Source organism: Salmo salar, chromosome ssa18 (genome assembly GCF_905237065.1).
Source record: "Salmo salar chromosome ssa18, Ssal_v3.1, whole genome shotgun sequence".
Lineage (NCBI taxonomy): Eukaryota > Metazoa > Chordata > Actinopteri > Salmoniformes > Salmonidae > Salmo > Salmo salar.
In genome coordinates, this window is record NC_059459.1 from 19,698,977 (window position 1) to 19,718,983 (window position 20,007).

Consider the following 20,007-nt stretch of genomic DNA (forward strand, 5'->3'; position numbering starts at 1 on the left):
CATTAGGGCTTCATGTTTTGTTTCCTTGCCACAATACTAACAAGTATCGTGATGCTGGTATTGTCCCGGCCCTAGATACATTATATATATGAAAATAACATGAGCTTTTTAAAATCAAGGATGTTTTTAGGCCTACAGCCCCTCATAAATAAAACTAGTGGCCAGAAACCAGACAGATCGCTGACATTTCTGATGCTGGAAAAAATTACTTGGATCACAAAATGAAGTGGAAAACGCATCAATGATACATAGTCCAACCATACTGCTTCATGCTGTAAATTCTTCCCTTCGAGGTTTGGCCGTGAAATGGAAGAGTAACAACAGTGGTGGAAAAAGTACTCAGTTGTCATACTTGAGTGAAAGTAAAGATACCTTAATAGAAAATGACTCAAGTAAAAGTGAAAGTCACCCAGTAAAATACTACCCGAGTAAAAGTCTAAAAGTATTTGGTTTTAAATATACTTAAGTATAAATTATTTCAAAATTGCTTATATTCACACAAACCAGACGGCACAATTTTGTATTTTATTACAATTTTTACGGATAGCCAGGGGCACACTCCAACAAATAATTTACAAACGAAGCATTTGTGTTTAGGGAGTCTGACAGATCATAGGCAGTAGGGACGACAAGGGATGTTTTCTTGGATGATTTTCATGTCCAGCTAAGCATTCAAAATGTAACAAGTACTTTTGGGTGTCAGGGAAATGTATGGAGTAAAAAGTACATAGGTCTTTAGGAATGTAGTGAAGTAAAAAGTTGTCAGAAATATAAAAGTACAGATACCACAAAAAACAACTTAAGTACTTTCAAGTATTTTTACGTAAGTTCTTTACGCCACTGAGTAACTAACGAGGCAGAAAAGCAAAAGGCTGTGTCTGTGACCAGAGTTTAACCTTTCCCCCCAAAGCATGCCAAGTACACAAACGCAGGGCACCAGTAGCAGAGTGACTCATTCACAATGCTAAAGCATATGTTTCAGGGATGAGACTAACCAATTCAGGCCAAATAGACACAGCAAAAATATAGAGCTACAGATTGTTGTCAATATAAACTTTCCTCAGACTCTGGTTGACAAAGAAACGATAGACAGTCTCGCTGACAAACATGTTGTTGGAAGCAAGGTTATAGTAAACTGAAACTACTAATGAAAGACATTCGTAAACTGAAATAAAACAATTCACAAACCCGTTTGAAAAACTAAAACTATACAGAAACTTATCTTTGACAAATTAACAGTACACTGTACAAAAAAAAGCACACACAACCAGTCAAAAGTTTGTCAGCGTCATGAGGTAGTCACCTGGAATGCATTTCAATTACCAGGTGTGCCTTGTTAAAAGTTAATTTGTGGAATTTCTTTCCTTCTTAATGCGTTTGAGCCAATCAGTGTTGTGAGAAGGTAGGGGTGGTATATAGAAGACAACCCTATTTGGTAAAATATCAAGTCCATATTATGGCAATAACAGCTCAATTAAGCAAAAAGAAATGACAGTCCATCATTACTTTAAGACATGAAGGTTAGTCAATCCGAAAAATGTCAAGAACTTTTAAAGTGTCTTCAAGTGCAGTCGCAAAAACCAAACACTATGATGCAACTGGCTCTCAAGAGGACCGCCACGGGAACGGAAGACCCAGAGATACCTCTGCTGCATTAGAGTTACCAGCCTCAGAAATTGCAGCCCAAATAAATGCTTCACAGAGTTCAAGTAACAAACACATCTCAACATCAACTGTTCAGAGGAGACTGTGTGAATCAGGCCTTCATGGTCAAATTACTGCAAAGAAACCACTACTAAAGGACACCAATAAGAAGAATCAAATCGAATGTATTTATATAGCCCTTCTTACATCAGCTGATATCTCAAAGTGCTGTACAGAAACACAGCCTAAAACCCGAAACAGCAAGCAATGCAGGTGTAGAAGCACGGTGGCTAGGAAAAACTAGCTGAAAAACCACTGTTTCTTGGCCCAAGCAAGAGACTTGTTTGGGCCAAGAAACACAAACAATGGACATTAGACCGGTGGAAAGATGTCTTTTGGTCTGACAAGTCCAAATTTTAGATGTTTGGTTCCAGGATGTAACAACAAAATGTGGAATAAGTCCAGGGGTTTGAATACTTTCTGAAGGCACCGTACATAGTAATCAATATTTTATAAATGTGTTAATTTGACTGATAATCATATCATTCTATTCACTTCCTCCTTCTGTCTCATTGTCGCATAGACATATATTATATATTGATCGGCCTGCCTGCTCAATGTGCCTGCTAGCAACCACTAGGTAGTTTCATTGACAAACAGATGGAACTTAGCTAGCTAGCTAGTGATTGTGTGCACTGAAACAGCGTGTTGCTTGTGCTATATTTACAATAGGTTGACAGCTTGCCAATAAAGTTGTTCTCAGAAATCAGTTCTAAGCACAGGCTGCAGAAGCGGACTCAGTACTGTCTGCAGTGCACTGACTAGGTTATCCATGCACGTCTTTTTACTTCAGAAATACTGCACCAAACACCTTAGATAGATGTAAAATTGTACGACTAACATGTCCACTGCAAAACATCAAAATAAATTACAGATTTATTGGTTTATCTTAGATTAATTCTGACTATTTTGAGAAAGTGGTAGTGGCTATGTTGTGGATGTGGTGACTCAAGGAGGGACAAACATTAATTGCCAGGGTACGATATAGCGAACATAACACACCCACATCTAACCACAGCTCCAAGACCCAAATATAATTTTTCTTAATGAGAAGCAGAAAAACACATGGAATCGGTGCGTTCAGCTCCCCTTGAAAAAGAACCTAACCTATGACCTGGCCCATCAACTTGTGCATTACTGCCCCACAGTGGCAAAAACTTACATCCCCAAAAATCTAAACACTATACATAAATGTCTTCTCACAGGCTACTTTCGGTCCCTAACACTAAAAACAAGTGAATCAGATCTTAAACCTAACTAAAACTAAACTGAATTTCAAGGGGAAAAAAATCTATAAACTATAATAACATTGGTTGGAATGTTGAAGAGTCACATTCATTCCTCCAGGTTCCAAAGTTCCCGGACGGAGATAGAAATAATTATGTAAGCATAAACACCTGTGCCATAGGACTTACCCATATCTCCCCTGTGCCTCCTCTTCATTCTTCACCTGCTCTAATCACAAAACACATGTGGCTCTGAGAGAGAAAGAACAGCTCTGCAGCGGTTCCTCTGAACAAGGCTCTCTCTTTCTCAGACTCCTCCTCCTTCCCTCTTGGTCTCTCTGTCTATCGCTCTCTGGCTTGAACGGAGTCCCTGAACCCCACCCATTCTGAGCTAGCGTGTGTCCGCAAAATGCAAAACACAAAAAGATCTGATCTCCATCCATTTACCTTATTCATCCTTTAAGCACAATGGATATCATTGGAAAATTTCATATTTTTTGTTGAAAGGACACACTGTCAAGTGGTGGAAACAGGCATCCAGAATCAGATAAAGTGCACAGTAAACATAGCGCAGGGAGCTGGATACACATAGTAGAAAACACACTGGGGAGGGCTCATGGGGATTTGAAAACAGGTCAGCTCCTGTTATAGAACTAATTGTTTTAACGTCTCACCTAGGCCACACAGTCTTATCACCACGACTCAAACACACAAAGGAAGGAACTTAAAATGTTAGTCAGGTAACTGAACTTGAACCAATAAGCTAGGCTTATTTGTGCCATATAGATACATTATATAGACAGTCTGTTTGCATATAGAGCACATTTCAACGGTGAGCGTACCATGTTTCCTCTTTCTATGCCTAAAGTATATTTGTTTGAACATGTTGAATCAACATAAGCCACCACAACCAACATTACAAGTAAGAATGTCAAAATGACATTATAGTCATGGAAACATATTCAGGCCAACCTTTTGTTTGCTTTCCCCTCCTCCTTCCCTCTGGGTGTTTTCGCTTTTCTGGGACAATGCTTTATTTGAAACAGTAATCTTCCATTACGGAACGTTACCTTCTGAGAACAATGGTGAATAAAACGTGTGAACACTATTCTCTCACCTGTATCACCTAGCCTACTACCTGCCCCACAAAGCCACATAGAATGCATTTTACCCAACATGCTTGGCCAGTTGGCGATACCAGGGTGAAAATTAACAGCAAGCAGCTGCAGTTTAACACTGTTGGGTAGAGGAAGTTCAGACAGACAGACAGACACACACACGTAATACTTGTTATAGCAAACATGAACTAGGCTTCCTGGGGCCTTCCATGAGGTTGAGTGTTCTGATGTGTTGGAATACTTTTCATATTACTATAATAGACTGTTTTCCCAATTCTATTCTGGTATAGGCCTACTCGTTTGTATGTAGTAGGCCTGAGTGTGAAACTGCCTTGAAGGCTTTAGACAACACCTGCAGTCTCATAGAACACAGAAGCTACTTATAGAAGCAGAGACAAAGTCTCTTTGTTCAGGGTTTTTTTTATGTGAAGGTTCTCCAGTACCGTGGAGCAAGAGCAACCAGCTAAAGCGGCCTATGTTGGGGATCGGTTACATTTTTGGACAACTTGATTGGCAGAGGAGGTGCTTGGAATGAGTAGGAGTTTAGAGATTACATTCTTAGCATCAGCAATGCAGGTTTCACTTTACTGTGAGGTTTGCACTACTGTTGGCTAAATATTTTGGCCTACAGTACATCCAGATTCTTTAAATGCTGTATGGTCAGGACACCTCTTAAAACAAACTTTTAGACATACTTGTTGGAAACTCTGACACTGACAGCATTTTCACACATTGATGAATCAACCACACTGTCACTTATTTGACAAGTGGTTGAGGCTCACATCATTAGCACCTCCTACATTAACTCAAATGTACCTCATTCAATATTACGCTAAATGAACATTCAAAAATGTTTGCAGTAACCTGCATTAATTGTTTTTATTGTTTCTGTACAGTATGTGCAGTTGATTAATCAAAATTAGATTAACATTTGAAATATTGGTACTGTAGCCTCATGATCTAAGTTCTACATAGCATTCAGTAGCCAGTAAAGTCATTGAGTTAGTCTCAGGCATGTAGGCAAGTCTACAAGCACGATGTATGGGAACAGTGACTGAGACGTGCAATAAGGTCTCTCTTTAGTCTTTCAGCAAACCCTCAATTGTCAAAATTTCACAATAGAATACCTGAAAAGACCGAGCCTTCAAAGAAGAGGATATATGAAAGTTTGTACAATCATACTATACGGGCCTGATAGGGGTATAGCTTTTTAGTCTTCTAGGAAATAAATAAAATAGCCTACTTTGTAGGAAAGGGAACACTGAACAAGTTTCCATCTTGGCTGCAAAATAGTAAGTCATTAAAATAAGTAAGCTTCCTTTCATGATAATGCACAAGGCCATTGGTACTTTTGACAAACTCAAACAAGATAGATGACAACCCATATACAGTCAAATTATCTGAGGTTTTCAATACAAATGAGAATAAGCAATCAAATCAAATCTGCATCCACTGCAGAGCAATTGATCTGCTGTATGATTGCATTTATCCTGTTTCTGAGGGGAAATTGGCAATTAAGGTCAATTACAGGATTCTGAAAACAATGCACGTGTCTTTGGGCCTTCTGTAGGAAGTAATGAATCCACTAAGATAACTGAAAGTACCTTGACCTTTCAGAGGTACAATTTGCCAGTCTAAGGTCAGTTTGCCAAAAGACTAGAGTAGTTTTAGTTAGTAAAAGCTTTTTCCTCAAATTAGAAGCCAGCATCAAATTTAGAACAGTTCATTGGAGCAATACTTTGTGTTAGTTAGCATTTCTCTGTTGTGGTATTAACTAACCATCTTCCACAAGCACAGCTTGCGACAGTTGAATTGGCCAATTTTCCACTGTTTTTTAACAGCTTCCAGCCCTATCAATAGGGTCTTTTTCATGCGATTTCTCTCTCTCCTTGACTTCAGTTCAACCTTCCTCCCTTAGTACCAGGGAAAAAAACATCTCTGGACACTGACATTGAAGTGTTCATCTTCAACCTTTTGAAATTTCCACATGCGATAATGAATGATGTAATGGCCTAATGAGATCAGAAAGCAGTGGTGGAAGAACCGTCAGTGCTTTAATCAATCTGCCAGGCTTAATAGCTGAAGACAGTGGGTTCGGAACAGCAAGTCACGAATCTGTGTTTTGTGTCATGGTGTCTGACTACAGATAGCAGAGGTAACACGCTGGCCTCCGGGAAAGAGTATTTGCTGATGTCACAGAGGAATATCACACCTTCAATCTTCGCAGATAAACAGGCTCAGAACTCACCACTAAAGAGATAAGATTCGAGGAAAATACCAACCCTTGACCCTGTTTGGTTGGTTTCATGCAAATCTGACTGTCAAATGTATTGAATAGCCTACAACTTCCCTTCACCCAAATACGATCTATAAACATATTTCCCCCAGCAGCAGCGATGGTAGATGTGAGACAGAATCTATAAAACAGTCTCTGCTACAGTATTTTTTCTTTCAGTAGTTGCTTAACTTGAAAGAGAAATTAGTGGCTGGGTGGTCACATCTTAGCTAGGGCTGGGAATTGCCAGGGACCTTACGATACGATATTATGACGATACTTAGGTGCCGATACGGTGTGTATTGCAATTCTCACAATTCTATGTATTGCGATTCGATACTGTGATTTTATTGCGATTCGATGTTCCAAACAAATTGCTCAAACATGTCTGCTGCAAAGGGACAAGAGAGCCATGAGAAAACGAGTTTTGTTCAGACATGGTTATAAGTGCTGAAAACAAATTGGCTCCCTATAAAAAGATGAAGAACGAGCTATGAAGGAAAAATACTGGAGTCTTGGTGCCGGTATAGCTAACTAGAGCAAAAATAATATTGCGATTGTGAAAACGATACATTGTAAAAAATAATATTCCGATATGTAACTATCGATTTCCCCCCCCAATCACTAATCATAGCCAACTCATTGGCACATGGAGATCAATGTATGGCTTGACACTATATGGACAATTCAGCTGCTATCCCTTGGTGAAAGCCAAGGACTAAAATCCCAAATAGTAGATGGTATAGATGGTTTTGTTTCTTAACAACCAACCTAACACGTGTGGAACTATGGGACAAAACAGACAGGGTTGGCTTAGATTGTTGACAACATGTGAACTACACTGAATAAAAATATAAAAAGGCAACATGTAAAGTTTTGGTCCCATGTTTCACGAGCTGAAATAAAAGATTCCCGAAAATGTCCATATGCACAAAAAGCGTAGATCTCTCAAATTTCTTTACATCCCTGTTAATGAGCATCTCTCCTTTGCCAAGACAATCCATCCACCTGACAGGTTTGGCATATCAAGAAGCTGATAAAACAGCATGATCATGACACAGGTGCACCTTGTGCTGTGGACAATAAAAAGGTCACTCTAAAATGCCACAGATGTCTCAAGTTGAGGGAGCGTGCAATTGGCATGCTGACTGCAGGAATGTCCACCAGAGCTGTTGCCAGAGAATGGAATGTTCATTTCTCTACCAACGTCATTTTAGAGAATTTGGCAGTATGTCCAACTATCCTCACAACCGCAGACCATGTGTAACCACGCCAGCCCAGAACCTCCACATCTGGCTTCTTCGCCTGCGGGATCGTCTTGATCAAACTGAGGGTTTGGACAATCAAAGAATATCTGCACAAACTGTCAGAAACAGTCTCTGGGAAGCTCATCTGCATGCTCGTTGTCCTCACCAGGGTCTTGACCTGACAGCAGTTCGGCATCGTAAACGACTTCAGTAGACAAATGCTCACCTTCGATGGCCAATTGCATGGCACGCTGGAGAAGTGTGCTCTTCACGAATGAATCCCAGTTTCAACTGTACCGGGCAGATGGTAGGTCGTTGTGGTTTGCTAATATCAACGTTGTGAACAGAGTGCCCCATGGTGGAGGTGGAGTTATGGTTTTGGCAGGCATAAGCTACGAACAATGAACACAATTGCATTTCAAAGATAGCAATTTCAATGCAGAAAAATACCGTGACGAGATCCTGAGGCCCATTGTCGTGCCATTCGTCTGCCGCCATCACGTTTCAGCATGATAATGCACAGCCCCATGTCGCAAGGATCAATACACAATTCCTGGAAGCTGAAAATGTCCCAGTTCTTCCATGGCCTGCATACTCACCAGACATGTCACCCATTGAGCATGTCTGGGATGCTCTGGATCGACATGTACAACATCGTGTTCCAGTTCCCGCCAATATTCAGCAACTTCACACAGACAATGAAGAGGAGTGGGACAACATTCCACAGGCCACAATCAACAGCCTGATCAACTCTATGTGAAGGAGATGTGTCGCACTGCATGAGGCAAATGGTGGTCACACTAGATACTGACTGTTTTTCTGATCCATGCCGCTACTTTTTTTGTTTTAAGGTATCTCAGACCAACAGATGTACAGTATCTCACAAAAGTGAGTACACCCCTCACATTTTTGTAAATATTTGAGTGTATCTTTTCATGTGACAACACTGAAGAAATGACACTTTGCTACAATGTAAAGTAGTGAGTGTACAGCTTGTATAACAGTGTAAATTTGCTGTCCCCTCAAAATAACACAACACACAGCCATTAATGTCTAAACCGCTGGCAACAGAAGTGAGTACACCCCTAAGTGAAAATATCCAAATTGGGCCCGAAGTGTCAATATTTTGTGTGGCCACCATCATTTTCCAGCACTGCCTTAACTCTCTTGGGCATGGAGTTCACCAGAGCTTCACAGGTTGCCACGAGTCCTCTTCCACTCCTCCATGACGACATCACGGAGCTGGTGGATGTTAGAGACCTGGCACTCCTCCACCTTACGTTTAAGGATGCCCCACAGATGCTCAATAGGGTTTAGGTCTGGAGACATGCTTGGCCAGTCCATCACCTTTACCCTCGGCTTCTTTAGCAAGGCAGTGGTCGTCTTGGAAGGTGTGTTTGGGGTCGTTATCATGTTGGAATACTGCCCTGCGGCCCAGTCTCCGAAGGGAGGGGATCATGCTCTGCTTCAGTATGTCACAGTACATGTTGGCATTCATGGTTCCCTCAATGAACTGTAGCTCCCCAGTGCCGGCAGCACTCATGCAGCCCCAGACCATGACACTCCCACCACCATGCTTGACTGTAGGCAAGACACACTTGTCTTTGTACTCCTCACCTGGTTGCCGCCACACACGCTTGACACCATCTGAACCAAATACGTTTATCTTGGTCTCATCAGACCACAGGACATGGTTCCAGTAATCCATGTCCTTAGTCTGCTTGTCTTCAGCAAACTGTTTGCGGGCTTTCTTGTGCATCATCTTTAGAAGAGGGTTCCTTCTGGGACGACAGCCATGCAGACCAATTTGATGCAGTGTGCGGCGTATGGTCTGAGCACTGACAGGCTGACCCCCCACCCCTTCAACCTCTGCAGCAATCATACGTCTATTTCCCAAAGACAACCTCTGGATATGACGCTGAGCACGTGCACTCAACTTCTTTGGTCGACCATGGCGAGGCCTGTTCTGAGTGGAACCTGTCCTGTTAAACCGCTGTATAGTCTTGGCCACTGTGCTGCAGCTCAGTTTCAGGGTCTTGGCAATCTTCTTATAGCCCAGGCCGTCTTTATGTAGAGCAACAATTCTTTTTTTCAGATCCTCAGAGAGTTCTTTGCCATGAGGTGCCATGTTGAACTTCCAGTGACCAGTCAATATGAGGGCGTGTGAGAGCGATGACACCAAATTTAACACACCTGCTCCCCATTCACACCTGAGACCTTGTAACACTAATGAGTCACATGACACCGGGGAGGGAAAATGGCTAATTGGGCCCAATTTGGATATTTTCACTTAGGGGTGTACTCACTTTTGTTGCCAGCGGTTTAGACATTAATGGCTGTGTGTTGAGTTATTTTGAGGGGACAGCAAATTTACACTGTTATACAAGCTGTACACTCACTACTTTACATTGTAGCAAAGTGTCATTTCTTCAGTGTTGTCACATGAAAATATATACTCAAATATTTACAAAAATGTGAGGGGTGTACTCACTTTTGTGAGATACTGTATATCTGTATTCCCAGTCATGTGAAATCCATAGATTACGGCCTAATGAATTTATTTAAATTGACTGATTTCCTTATATGAACTGTAACTCAGGAAAATCTTTGAAATTGTTGCGTTTATATTTTTGTTCAGTGTACATTTCATCTCCAATATTTATTGAAAACAAATACATTTGCCCAATGAGCACTTGTCTGAAATACATTGTTACAGCTGTTGGTTAGCTAGCTAGATAATTTACCATATTAGCATAAGCATTTCATTGACATGAAATCAGTCAAAACACCTCAAAAACAAGACATGGTATCAAGAACAAGATGAAACTAGCTGAAAGAGTCACTCAAGATTCCCCACATGGCAGTTTCTTGTCATTGTTGGTAGCTAATTGGCTATCCAGAATCACAACATCTCACGGACTTCTGCACCACTGAAGCATGATCATTGTGAGGTTGTCAGCTAACCCATCTATGCAAACCGATTAGGTTCTCAACCAAGTACCAGGGATCAACACAGAACAAAGCTATGCTTCAGCAGTGATAAGCCTGTATTAAAGCCTATCAGGCAAATAATTACCACAACACATTTGTACGTGAATACGGTCACCTGGTCAGGATGAGACATGGGGTGTACTCATTAGTTCCGTACTGTAGCAAAACATTTTGCACAGAAGGAAAACAGTTCAGGTAGGTCCCTCCCACTTTAGTTCCGTTTGCTTCCATTTTGTTCCTAGTGAGCACACCCCTAATGAGTCCGTTTGCCTTGAATACTCTGAAGAGCAGAGCTGAAAAGCACAATAACAAATGCTCGCAGGTGCCACCCGTTAATGAGGAAACCACCTGTGAATTCATGATTAAATTATGACCATGTCAGGTCCACACACACAGGACAGCATAAAAACCTGTTTTACAGTATAGTTCAGCATACGCACAAAACCTAAAGACAAAAAGCCTATATGTTGACCTAGAGAGAAGATAAGAGATTGAAGAACATTGTATTAATATGGAGGAAGTGAGTATGTGGAAACACCTATAGTAGGCCAATTCCCCTTTTCAATTGAAACTGAGTCAAGAGCAACATTATTCCAAAGCAATTTACACATGCAGTAGTTGTTTCCTGCTTTCCAACATCGGGGCCTGTTTCGATGAATACATTCATTTAATGGTGCATGTTAATATGTTTACTAAAAACAGTACCTTCAGAAAGTATTCACACTCCCTGACTCTTTCCACATTTTGTGGAGTTACAGCCTGAATTTAAAATGGATTAAATAGATATCTCATTTACAGGTTCCCTGGGCAAGAAAAGACTGAATAATCCTGGTCTCTAGCTACCTTTTGTTGTAGTTTATAGCAGCTGCAGCCACAAGTGTTATCAAGGAGGATGTTTTTGCAAATTTGTTAACAACCTTCAAGATTAACTTTCAACAAGAAGTATCAAATTAATCTCTTTGAAAATAACGCGTGTGAAACATTTGTGTACGGAACGTGTTAAAAATCTGTTTGCAATGGAAGTAATAGTTGTACATTTTGATTTGGAAATGCTTAAAATTGTTGCGTTTTTGTTATTGGGGGCCTATTTTAAATGGGTGGCTTTTATCAGTATGCTGTGTGTGACTGCTAACCATGTGTTTTACAGAAATAGTTATCCTACACAGAGTGCGCAGATCACAGTCGATGTCCTTTCAGCACCACGAGCCTGTCACCTTTGATGTGTCATTGCTATTGGTGACAGTGACAGGCTACCACAGGTTGTTTAAGCGGTTGTTGCTTATGGCATTATTCCATGCTGGGCGTTGAGTGACAGCCCGATGCGCGGCTCAGGCCTGTTTGATTAATTCATGATTTCATCAAAAAGCATTGCTACTCCTACATTAAAGCTAGATATGTCTTGTGCATTAAAGATACTCAGCGAAATGACGTTGCCACGAGTAGCACCACAGATATTGAAATGAGCGAGATGCAAGACTTCGCTCTCACACAGTATCTGCACACGTGCATGGGTTCGCTTCACGCCGAGTCTACCTTTACGTGATGTTTGTTATTTTTCAGGTTGAAGTTTTGGAAGATCTCTCCCCCCCCCCACTAAAGGCCTAGGTGCAATAGTCACGGTTTGCCACTGTACCCAGCAAAGAATAGAATGCAAACAAAGGCAAAACAAGTCTGGTTTCAAAAAGGGGGTTCCCCCCTCTTCAAAATGTAGGGAGGTAGAGAGCAGATTATCAAATCAAATGTTATTCGTCACATGCGCCAAATACAACAGGTGTTGACCTTACTGTGAAATGCTTACTTCCAAGCCCTTAACCAACAATGCAGTTAATTAAGAAAATAGAGTTTATTTACGAAATAAACCAAAGTAAAAAAAAATTAAAAGTTACAATAAAATACCAATAATGAGGCTATATACAGGGGGTACCGGTACCGAGCCAATGAGTGGGGCTACAGGTTAGATGAGGTAATTTGTACATGCCAAGAGTGTGCAAAGCTGTCATCAAGGCAAAGGGTGACTACTTTGAAGAATCTCAAATATATTTAGATTTGTGTATAACTTCTTTGGTTACTACTATTTCATAGTTTTGATGTCTTCACTGTTATTCTACAAATGTAGAACATTTTTTAAATAAAGAAAAACCCTGGAATGAGTATGTGTCCACACTTTTGACTGGTACTGTGTATATATATTGTTGGATTCTGAGGTAAACTTGGAACATTGCTATACTCAGAAGTATAGGAACATTAATAACATAAGAGACATGAGGGGTGCCATAATGAAGCTTGGGAGGGGCGGAGTGCAGGGAAAACAATTGCATGTGACAGTACTGATAAGGGGAGAAACCGTTGAAGGTTCATATCACTTAGTTCCCCGCTTAGCAAGAATGATGCAATGTTGAGAGAGGAGGAGGAGACTCCACCCAAAGTGGGGTATGAATACCACCACGGGGGAAGCCATTTCTTTGTCTGATATGCAGCTGTAACGACCCTTTGGGAAGAAATAAACTTGGTTAAGCTTCTCTAGTGTCCGTGAGTTATTTACTCAGAAAAATAAGAACATAACTAACTTACACACACATATATGAATAAAACGGTTAGGTTGTTATGAATGCACTGATCTAAGTTAGACACGTGGCATTTCAGCAACAAAGAAAAATGACTTAATATCAGAGTTGTGCCTGTTGTTCACACACGTATCTGCCCTCTCATTGGCTAGAATGGTCCCACCTGATCCCACATGATCCTCCCGCCTGCCTTCCATCTTTGAGGACTTGTATTTCCATTGTTAGTGTGGTCACTCGACTATCTTACCATTTTAATAGATCATTTTTAGTGAAGCCTCATAATGAAGAGGGGGAAGCAATTTGGACTGCATTGAGCATTCTCCGGATGATAAACATTTGGCGTGTCTATGCAATTAGGCAATAGGTCTAGTTGGAATAGGAGAGAATAGCTGTACCTCTCTTTCATATCGTCTGAGATCCCCAAAGATTGGAAAGCTGCCACGGTCATCCCCCTCTTCAAAGGGGGAGACACTCTAGACCCAAACAGTATAGACCTATATCCATCCTGCCCTGCCTTTGTAAAATCTTTGAAAGCCAAGTTAATAAACAGATCACCGACCATTTCGAATCCCACCGTACCTTCTCCACTATGCGTTTCCGAGCTGGTCATGCGTGCACCTCAGCCAGGCACAAGGTCCTAAACGATATAACCGCCATCGATAAAAGACAGTACTGTGCAGCCGTCTTCATCGACCTGGTCAAGGCTTTCGACTCTGTCAATCACCGCATTCTTATCGGCAGACTCAATAGCCTTCTCTTCTCAAATGACTGCCTCGTCTGGTTCACCAACTACTTCTCAGATAGAGTTCAGTGTGTCAAATCGGAGGGCTTGTTGTCCGAACCTCTGGCAGTCTCTATGGGGGTGCCACAGGGTTCAATTCTCGGGCCGACTCTTTTCTCTGTATATATCAATGATGTCGCTCTTGCCGTTGGTGATTCTCTGATCCACCTCTACGCAGACGTCACCATTCTGTATACATCTGGCCCTTCTTTGGACACTATGCTAACAAACCTCCAAACGAGCTTCAACGCCTTACAACACGCCTTCCGTGGCCTCCAACTGCTTTTAATTGCTAGTAAAACTAAGTGCATGCTTGTCAACCGATTGCTGCCCGCACCCTCCCGCCCGACTAGCATCACTACTCTGGACGGTTCTGACCTAGAATATGTGGACAACTACAAATACCTAGGTGTCTGGTTAGACTAAACTCTCCTGCCAGACTCACATTAAGCATCTCCAATCCAAAATTAAATCTAGAAATCGGCTTCCCATTTCGCAACAAAGCCTCCTTCACTCATGTTGCCAAACATACCCTCGTAAAACTGACTATCCTACCGATCCTTGACTTCGGCGATGTCATTTACAAAATAGCCCCAAACACTCTACTCAGCAAACTGGATGTAGTCTATCACAGTGCCATCCATTTTATCACCATAGCCCCATATACTGCCCACCACTGCGACCTGTATGCTCTCGTTGGCTGGCCCTCACTACATATCCGTCGCCAAACTCACTGGCTCCAGGTCATCTATAAGTCTTTGCTAGGTAAAGCCCCGCCTTATCTCAGATCACTGGTCACCATAGCAACACCCACCCATAGCTCGCGCTCTAGCAGGTATATTTCACTGGTCATCCCCAAAGCCAACACTTCCTTTGGCCGCCTTTCCTTCCATTTCTCTGCTGCCAATGACTGGAACGAATTGCAAAAATCTCTGAAGCTGGAGTCTTATATCTCCCTCTAACTTTAAGCATCAGCTGTCCGAGCAGCTTACCGATCACTGTACACAGCCAATCTGTAAATAGCACACCCGACTACCTCATCGCCGTATTATTACTTACCCTCTTGCACCCCAGTATCTCTACTTGCACATCTATCACTCCAGTATTAATGCTAAATTGTCATTATTTTCACCTCTAGGGCCTATTTATTGCCTACCTCCCTACATTTGCACACACTGTACATAGATTTTTATTTTATTTCGTGTCATTGACTGTACGTTTGTTTATGTGTAACTCTGTTGTTGTCGCACTGCTTTGCTTTATCTTGGCCAGGTCGCAGTTGTAAATGAGAACTTGTTCTCAACTGGCCTACCTGGTTAAATACAAATATAAAATTGTGAGAATCGTTTTCTGAATGCAAGTCTTTGTTGTTGTGGAGTTCTTCAAAACCAAAAAGCATTCAACAAAATTAACGAATTAAGTCATCCAAGAATCAAAAAGAAGCCAAGTCTCAAAAAGAAAAGGGCACTTCCATGGTAACGGTTATGCTGATGTTACAAAACAAAAAACATTGATTTTAAAAGTTGAACAAACCATTCAACAATTCCCACTGAACATTTTACAATAAGACTAGAATAACTGTGCTGCTGTAACGTTTGGTAACAGTTTTGGTAAAATCTTCCTCAGTTTTTTGTTGACCTTAAGCATCATGAACTTCACCAACTAGGCTACCAGGACATTTTAGAGTCATTATCCTCGCAAGGGGTGGGTGCTAGAGTATTAAAAACAGGGGTGACAATTTTGACCCTGACACACGTTTACGTGAGCGGATCAGCGATGCAATCTGACTACAGATCTAGTCTTTGAGCTGTCCAAGACGTGCCAATATTTTCAAACATGTATCGGGACAAAATCTGCAATGCTCTTGTAGTTCTTGAGCTCGAGATGTGTAACGAAAAGTTGAGAACAGTGATCAGCAATAGCAAAATGAGAGCTCGCCAGAGAAGAAGCCAAGATGACGTTGCATCGTATCACCCAGAATGTGTAGACTCTCGAGAAGGAGTGATGACTACTACTAGTATGCGTTTGGCTTTTGTTAAAGGCAAGTACAAAGTGTAAAATTATTACAGTTCTGAAGTTCATAAGCAATGCTTTTTCAATTCAACATTTATTGGCTAGATATTTAAACTCTGTATGGCAAGTGTGAACGTCTGATTGATAATGTTTATGAGGCTGCTTTGAGCCACAGCTCGTTGTAGTTACGTTAACAATCTAAATCACATCATTTTCGTGAGACAGTGTGGTATCGAGAATCCTGACAACCATTTGAAGAATCTTGTAGTGTGTGAATCCCTCCATCTGTGATACATTGCTTAGTGTGTGCACCACTACGTTGGCAAGACGAAAAACTACAGGAAAGACGGTCGTTTAATGTGAGAGGTTCAGTGACGTTAGATATTTTAAAGTCGTGTATTGTATGCCCGGCATTCGTTTTCATTTGACACCCAATTTCACATATTCCAATGAACTTCATGTTGGTGCGCATGGGCCCTTTTACATGGAAATGCCCTAAATGTGCATACGACTCAGATCGTCAGATGTAAACATTAGATGGGATACATCCTCTTTCAACATAGATCCAAGTGCACTAGAACTCCAAGACCAGTTGCTAGCCAGGCAAATTTGGGCATATCATGTGAGTGTTGGTAGAACTTCATGCGTTTCTAATTATGCATGGAGAGGAACAGAGTGAAGAGTCATTGCCATCATGTGGTTCAGAGTATGCATACAGACTGAGGTAGGAAGGGTCCCATTTACCTCATAGCCTACATAAGAAATAATGTATAGGCTTTCAGTAAGCAAAGCCATAACTCCCAAAATAAGTTGATATAAAAACTCTGTCAAAGAGCTGTGTGAAAATGTTGGTTTGCTAAAATCTAGAAGCCTTCAGTTCGAATCCAAAATACAGAAATGTTGTTGTTTCTGCAAGCACACAAACACAGACTTGTCTTGTCTGCTTTGAACTCATCTGCTTGTCCATAGATAGGCTTGGCAATGAAAATTCCTTTGCAAAGTGAACTGGCCATACTGACAACAATAAAAAACAATTAATTGTTGTGTTCATTGACATAATGCCCTGACCCCTTACACATTCGTCATTATATCATCCCTCAAAGTAGGAAGTATCTTTGGTAATAGTAAGTGCTTTCATAAGAACAGCACCATGGCCATTCCCCCTTTTTGAAACCAAACCTCACATTTTCATTCTAGCCTCTCCCTTTCTCTGGACATTTGCACACAGTTTGGAAGTCCTCAGGGCTGCTTTCTGTTGTCGATTTTATTTTCATACTTCAGAGGTTGCCTGGCAGCATTCATGGCCTGCTATATGCTCTTCAAAAGCATGTGTAAAAATATCTGTGTTTATGTTTACTTCTCTCTCCCCCCAAGGTGGAGGACCATTTAGAGAAGCTTCATGGTAACTAATAGTAAATCAGGTCACACTCTCTCTGCCTGAACTTACATGCCTCATGTTCTCTCTACATTCAAACCATGAAAAGAATCAGCCAAATCAGTTCAAATCAGGATTACACTGGATCATAGATTGAGCAAACAAAAAAACACTGTGGCAACTTGCAAGTCAAAGAATTGTGAGATATACAGTTGAAGTCGGAAGTTCACATACACTTAGGTTGGAGTCATTAAAACTTGTTTTTTCAAACACTCCACAAATGTCTTGTTAAACAATAGTTTGGCAAGTCGGTTAGGACATCTACTCGTGCATGACAAGTAATTTATCCAACAATTGTATACAGACAGATTATTTCACTTATAATTGACTGTATCACAATTCCAGTGGGTCAGAAGTTTACATACACTAAGTTGACTGTGCCTTTAACAAGCTTGGAAAATTCCAGAAAATTATGTCATGGCTTTAGAAGCTTCTGATAGGCTAATTGACTGCATTTGAGTCAATTGGAGGTGTACCTGTGGATGCATTTCAAGGCCCACCTTCAAACTCAGTGCCTCTTTGCTTGACATCATGGGGGAAATCAAAAGAAATCAGCCAAGACCTCAGATAAAAACATTTGTAGACCTCCACAAGTCTGGTTCATCCTAGGGGAAAAAAATAAAAATATAACTCTTTGGCCATAATGACCATCATTATGTTTGGAGGAAAAAGGGGGAGGCTTGCATGCCGAAAAACACCATCCCAACCATGAAGCACGGGGTAGCCACATCATGTTCTGCGGGTGCTTTGCTGCAGGAGGGACTGGTGCACTTCACAAAATAGATGGCATCATGAGGAAGGAAAATGATGTGGATATACAGGGGGGGAGTATTTGATCCCCTGCTGATTTTGTACGTCTGCCCACTTACAAAGAAATGATCAGCCTATAATTTTAATAGTAGGTTTATTTGAACAGTGAGAGACAGAATAACAACAAAAAATCCAGAAAAACACATGTCAAAAATGTTATAAAATGATTTGCATTTTAATGAGGGAAATAAGTATTTGACCCCTCTGCAAAACATGACTTAGTACTTGGTGGCAAAACCCTTGTTGGCAATCAGAGGTCAGACGTTTCTTGTAGTTGGCCACCAGGTTTGCACACATCTCAGGAGGGATTTTGTCCCACTCCTCTTTGCAGATCTTCTCCAAGTCATTAAGGTTTCGAGGCTGACGTTTGGCAACACGAACCTTCAGCTCCCTCCACAGATTTTCTATGGGATCAAGGTCTGGAGACTGGCTAGGCCACTCCAGGACCTTAATGTGCTTCTTCTTGAGCCACTCCTTTGTTGCCTTGGCCGTGTGTTTTGGGTCATTGTCATGCTGGAATACCCATCCACGACCCATTTTCAATGCCCTGGCTGAGGGAAGGAGGTTTTCACCCAAGATTTGACGGTATATGGCCCCGTCCATCGTCCCTTTGATGCGGTGAAGTTGTCCTGTCCCCTTAGCAGAAAAACACCCCCAAAGAATAATGTTTCCACCTCCATGTTTGACGGTGGGGATTGTGTTCTTGGGGTCATAGGCAGCATTCCTCCTCCTCCAAACACGGGGAGTTGAGTTGATGTCAAAGAGCTCCATTTTGGTCTCATCTGACCACAACATTTTCACCAGTTGTCCTCTGAGTCATTCAGATGTTCACTGGCAGACTTCAGACGGGCCTGTATATGTATACTTGAGCAGGGGGACCTTGCGGGCGCTGCAGGATTTCAGTCCTTCACGGCGTAGTGTGCCACCAATTGTTTTCTTGGTGACTATGGTCCCAGCTGCCTTGAGACCATTGACAAGAACCGCCTGTGTAGTTCTGGGCTGATTCCTCACCGTTCTCATGATCATTGCAACTCCACGAGGTGAGATCTTGCATGGAGCCCCAGGCCGAGGGATATTGACAGTTCTTTTGTGTTTCTTCCATTTGCGAATAATCACACCAAATGTTGTCACCTTCTCACTAAGCTGCTTGGCGATGGTCTTGTAGTCCATTCCAGCCTTGTGTAGGTCTACAATCTTGTCCCTGACATCCTTGGAGAGCTCTTTGGTCTTGGCCATGGTGGAGAGTTTGGAATCTGATGGATTGATTGCTTCTGTGGACAGGTGTCTTTTATACAGGTAACAAACTGAGATTAGGAGCACTCCCTTTAAGAGTGTGCTCCTAATCTCAGCTCGTTACCTGTATAAAAGACTCCTGGGATCCAGAAATCTTTCTGATTGAGAGGGGGTCAAATACTTATTTCCCTCATTAAAATGCAAATCAATTTATAACATTTCTGACATGCGTTTTTCTGGATATTTTTGTTATTCTGTCTCTCACTGTTTAAATAAACCTACCATTAAAATTATAGACTGATCCTTTCTGTGTCAGTGGGCAAATGTACAAAATCAGCAGGGGATCAAATACTTTTTTCCCCCACTGTATTGAAGCAACATCTCAAGACATCAGTCAGGAAGTTAAAGCTTGGTCGCAAATGGGTCTTCCAAATGGACAATGACCCCAAGCATACTTCCAAAGTTGTGGCAAAATGGCTTAAGGACAACAAGTCAAGGTATTGGAGTGGCCATCACAAAGCCCTGACCTCAATCCTATAGAACATTTGTGGGCAGAACTGAAAAAGCGTGCGCGAGCAAGGAGGCCTACAAACCTTGCTCTGTCAGGAGG

General features: G+C 41.5%; 1 protein-coding gene across 2 annotated transcripts in view; it reads right to left on the reverse strand.

Annotated features, from left to right (window-relative positions):
• The window catches only part of LOC106577006 (phosphatidylcholine:ceramide cholinephosphotransferase 1), a 44,983-nt gene that overhangs the window by 17,492 nt on the left and 7,484 nt on the right, over positions 1–20,007 (reverse strand). The window contains exon 1 of one of the 2 annotated variants that reach the window (XM_014154638.2): positions 3,120–3,260. The exons of the other annotated variant lie outside the window; for it this stretch is intronic. The gene's annotated coding sequence lies outside the window, so the exon portion shown is untranslated. Of the gene's footprint in view, positions 1–3,119; positions 3,261–20,007 lie in introns of those variants that run through there. 2 annotated transcript variants of the gene reach the window in all.